A 4,494-nucleotide genomic window follows, 5' to 3' on the forward strand; every position below is an offset into this window, starting at 1 on the left:
CGGAGATGCGAGAGACGCGGCCGAGCCTTCCACACCCTGCGCAGCTGATCTTGCAGCCTCTGGAACCTGGAGATTGGAGCCCGCTCTGCTGACCTCAGGATGCACAAGGTTTCAATGGCCAGGCTTCCGACACCAAGGCTGATGTCACTGGCCATTTCTTCAAGGGCTGCAAGAGAAAGGAACAGAGTCACGGTCAGAACCTGGACCTGTGGGGATGCGAGCAGAGTCCCCTGCCAGGGCCATCCCAGCCTGCTCTTGCCATGGCCAGGAGGGAGCAGGGACCAAGGGGATCAGCCTGAAGCTGCTGGCTATGGATCCTCCACGTGGCCCTGAAATCTGTGTGTGCTCTGCCCAGAGCAGCCTTCCTCTGCACCGGGAGCAGAGCCCTCCACAGCCGGGGCAGGGCTTGCAGGTCTTCACCCGCCAACCACTGGTGTCAGCCCGCTGCCCTCACTCACCAGTGTAGATCATCAGGAGCTCTCCTGGCTGCCCCCTCAGGTGCCGCCCAGCCATCCCTGTGAACACAGAGCCTGTCAGGGCGGCAGCGGCACAGCTCCCTGCCAGCGGCGCTGCCAGCGCTGCGGCCACACGCCCTGCTGGCCCGGCAGGGCTCAGCCCGGGCCCTTGCCGCACGCTGCCGCCCAAGGGCACGGCTGCCAGAGGGCGGCAGCAGCGCCCGGGCCAGGCGGGGCTCCACGGCGCCGGGCCCGGATGGCGCTGCCAGGGCAGCGGGCGGGGCTGGGGCCGAGCTGCGGCGGGCCGGGGAGGGAGCCCGGCCTCGGGGCTCACCCATGAACCTGATGGCCGCCTCTCGCAGGGGCTCCTGGGGGCTCTCCAGGTAGCGCAGGGCCCGGCGCAGCTGCTCGGCCGCTCGGCTCGTGTCCTCTGCCAGCTGCAGAGAGCGGCAGCAGGAAAGGCTCGGCGCGGGCTCAGCCCCTGTGGCGGGCGCTCCCTGCGCCCAGCCCCGGCCTCCCCTGCCCGCACAGCCCTGAGGCGCGGCCAGCAGCCGCTGGCGCCGGGCTCCGCAGGGGGCAGAGGGCCGGCTGCTGCCCGGGGAGCCGCGGGGCCGCCCCGCAGCCCCGCCGCGCCGGGGCTCCATGGGCACCCGGCTCGGGCCCACAGCAGCCTGGAGAAGAGCCCGCGCGGCCTCTGGGTGCAGCAGCGGGCAGGGGCACAGCTGCCAGCCCCGCACACTGAGCACCGCGCTCAGGGGCCTTCTCCAGGCTGAGGTTGGGGATTCTCGGTTGTCCTTACCAGGCACTTGCTGAACTTCCACAGTTTTTCCTCCTTCACCAGCTTTTTTATATCCCTCCTCTTCAGGAACTTGGCTGCACAAAGCAGCGTTTCCCGAGAACACTGGAGAGCAGCAGAAACGTGGAGATGGCCCCACAGCCCAGGGCACAGGAGCATCCCAGTGCCACAGCCTGGGGGAGGCTGCAGCCTGCAAGGCGCCAGGACAGGAGGCAGCCCAGACCCCTGCCAGGGAGACAGCAGCCGGCCATAAGTCCTCACCTCAGCAACAATCTGATTCTCATCATGGCAGTGGAAGTAGAGTGGCAGCAGGCTGTGGTGCACGGGTGACTTCAGGGCATGTTTTCCATCTTCCGTTAATAACTCCAGCATCTCTTGAAAGACCATCATGGAGCTCAGCTGCACCTGGCTATCATCCTGTATGAAAGCAAGAACAAAAGAGCTCAGCATCAGCTGCTTCGGGTCCAGCAGGGCACAGGCCTGCATCTCCACAGGGCACCAAGTGCCCGGGCAGCAGCCAGTGGCCGTGGCTGTGGGCACAGAGCCTTACGCGGTCAAAGAGTGGCAGGAGCGCCTCAGCCAGCTGCAGGGCAAGGGAGCTGGGTATTGGGGTACCATTATCCAGGAATAAATATCTGAGTAGGAGAATGGTCATCCTGATCACGTCACTATCATTTTCCTCCAGGAGCTCCACAAGACTTTCAGTCAGGCTCCACATTTTTTCAGCCTGTGTGGAACACAAGTTTGTGAAAGGCCACCCGGCTGCAGCAGGGCCTAGAGGCCAAAGCATGTCCTGAAGCACTCGGGCAGCTGAAGCGGGAGGCAGGAGAGCTGGGAGCAGCTGCCCCGGGCCCAAAGCCCAGCCAAGCCCAAGTGACAGCCTTTTCCAGCCCCACACTGCCGGCAGGGCTTCAGCCACTGCCCCCTTCTCACCATCAAGGGATTCTTGCCCAGCACCACGAGGCCTCGGAGTGCCAAGTGACGCCTCTCCCCGTCCTCGCTCCGCAGGTTCTTTGTCATGATCTCCAGAACACTGTCACTGCATTCCCTCAAGTCCAGGCACTCGAGGACCTGAAAGGCACAGGGCAGTGACAGGGCACCCGGCCAGCAGCAGCCCGGAACCGCACAGGGCTGGGCCCAGGCAGCAGCACAGGGCACGGGCACCGTCCCAGGCAGCTGCGGCTACGAGAGGGCAGAGAGCTGGGAGGCAGCTCAGCCAGGCAGCGCTGGCCTTCAGGCTCACCTCCACAAGGAACGCCAGTGCAGGGAAATCCCAGTATGGCATCTCTTTGCTGAGCAGGCCGAGCAGGTAGAATGCAATCCCACAACAAAAGTGTATGGATGACAGGCGAATTTCTCTGACAAGAGGAAAAAGGAAACCAGACCCTGAGCCAGTGGGGCAAACCTCTGCCAGGAGTGACGCACACAGTTCACATCTTTCCTCACCACCCTCCCAGCAAGGGGCCCTGGGGCATTTGGGAGTTGGTTGCTCCAGAGCATCCTCCTCTCCCAGCCTTTTCCAGTCTGCTTGGCCATCCCTCAGTGACAAGGGCCTCTGGCCCACAGCCACAGGGACTGTGTGGGGCACCTTGGGCACAGAGCACAAGTGGCTGGAGCAATGGGGAGAAGGGGGTCTCACCGGGCCAGCAGACCCACAGCATAGTGGTGGGTGTCAGCACAGAGCAGCGTGTCCCAGGCACCCTTGCGTTCCATTGCCACCACCACATCCTCACAGCGGAGAAGGCAGAGCAGGGACTTGAGGGTCCGCACTGCAAACCTGTGTGCAGAGCAAAGCCCAGGTCACACTGGGAGCACTGGCTCCTTCCCAGGCCACGTGGCAGGGACAGGAGCTCTAGGATGGAGCACCTGTTGGGGCTGGTGGCAAGGCCGTGTTCTTCCTGGCATCCCTTCCAGAAGGTATCCACCTCTTCTGGCATATCCAGAGTGCTGAAGAACACTTGGAAGAGCAGGTGCACAAACAGGTGTGGGAAATACACCTTCATTATACGTGGGATGCAGGGCACCTGGAGGACCTTCCACATCACCAGAGTTGCCTGCAAAGGACAAAGGCCCAGAGAGAGCGCTCAGTGACGAGGTGTCCGTGTGGCAGGGCCCGAGCGTGGCAGGGAGAGGCCCGGAGAGACGCAGGGGGAGCAGGGGGCCTGGTGGCCCTGAAGCTGCCCCTGTGCGAGGTTTCAGGCCGGTGCCTGAGGCAGGGAGATGCAGTGGGGGAAGGAGGATGGAGAGCTGCTGGAGAGGCAGCCTTGGGGCCAGCAAAGGCCACTTGCAGAAACTCACAGCCAGGGCAAAGACACCCGTTTTGTCCCCATCGGAGGTGCACGTGCTGTGCTCCGGCCAGCTCCCCAGCACATCCAGGAGCACCAGCTGTGCCAGCTCCGCAGTCCTGCTTGAGCCCATGATGGTTTTCCACATGGCCGCGGCAGCTCTGCAGGGTTAGAGCTCTGTCTCAGGGGGGTGTCAGACACAGCACCGCTGGGAGCTGAGCTGGCTGCCAGTTCTGCCTCTGCCCTCTGCCCCTGGCCAGCAGCAGCCAGGCAGCCCAGCCCTGTGGGGACAGAGCCCTGAGGGGCAGGGAGGGAGCACGGCAGTAGGCTCGGGGGCTGACATGCCAGGGCTGGGAAAGGGAGCAGCCAGAGGGCCCTGGAAGTCTCTGCTGCTCAGACACCTGGGCCAGGCTGTGCAGGATGATGGGCTGGGGAGCCCTGAGCCCTCTGGGCAGCTGGGCCCTTACCTGTCACAGGACGGGGCCACACGCAGTAGTGTCATGACTGCGTCATTTGTCAGTGCTTCAGTGAGATTCAGCAGGGTCTTGTCCCGCCAGTGCTCAGCGGAATCATTGGCCAGGAGCCACTGGTGGATGTACCTCACCATGGCGGGCACCTGGAGAAGGCACAGTGAAACTTGGAAAGCTGCCAGAGGGAGCAATGTCCCCAGCTTCCCCAGATATGTTCTTCCCTTCCCATCATGCTGCGATGGCTTCAGATGCTCACAAGGACCAGCAGGCGTGGCTTCGGAGACCAAGCAATTCCTTGGGGGATGAAACGCTGGCCACAGGCTGCTTACTTGCTTTGGATGGTAACAATCTTCCTCTACAAGCATATACAGCAGGGCAGCACTGGTCTTGCTTTGGAAGATGGGCGAGTATGGTCTGTACGCAGTGCCCCTGGTGATGGTCTCTTCCTGCCGAATCCTCTTGATGAATTTGCAAACGAGCTGTAGGAG

At 63.1% G+C, this 4,494-nt stretch overlaps 1 long non-coding RNA gene across 1 annotated transcript; it reads right to left on the bottom strand.

The window, feature by feature from the left end:
- Positions 1 to 851: 851 nt before the first annotated feature.
- On the bottom strand, positions 852 to 1,616 carry LOC135288567 (uncharacterized). The gene is made up of 3 exons (XR_010351625.1): positions 1,513 to 1,616; positions 1,255 to 1,356; positions 852 to 892 (listed from the first exon to the last, which is right to left on the bottom strand). It is a non-coding gene; the product is annotated as an uncharacterized LOC135288567 (long non-coding RNA).
- Positions 1,617 to 4,494: the final 2,878 nt, after the last annotated feature.

This window comes from Passer domesticus, chromosome 33, assembly GCF_036417665.1.
Source record: "Passer domesticus isolate bPasDom1 chromosome 33, bPasDom1.hap1, whole genome shotgun sequence".
Taxonomy (NCBI): domain Eukaryota; kingdom Metazoa; phylum Chordata; class Aves; order Passeriformes; family Passeridae; genus Passer; species Passer domesticus.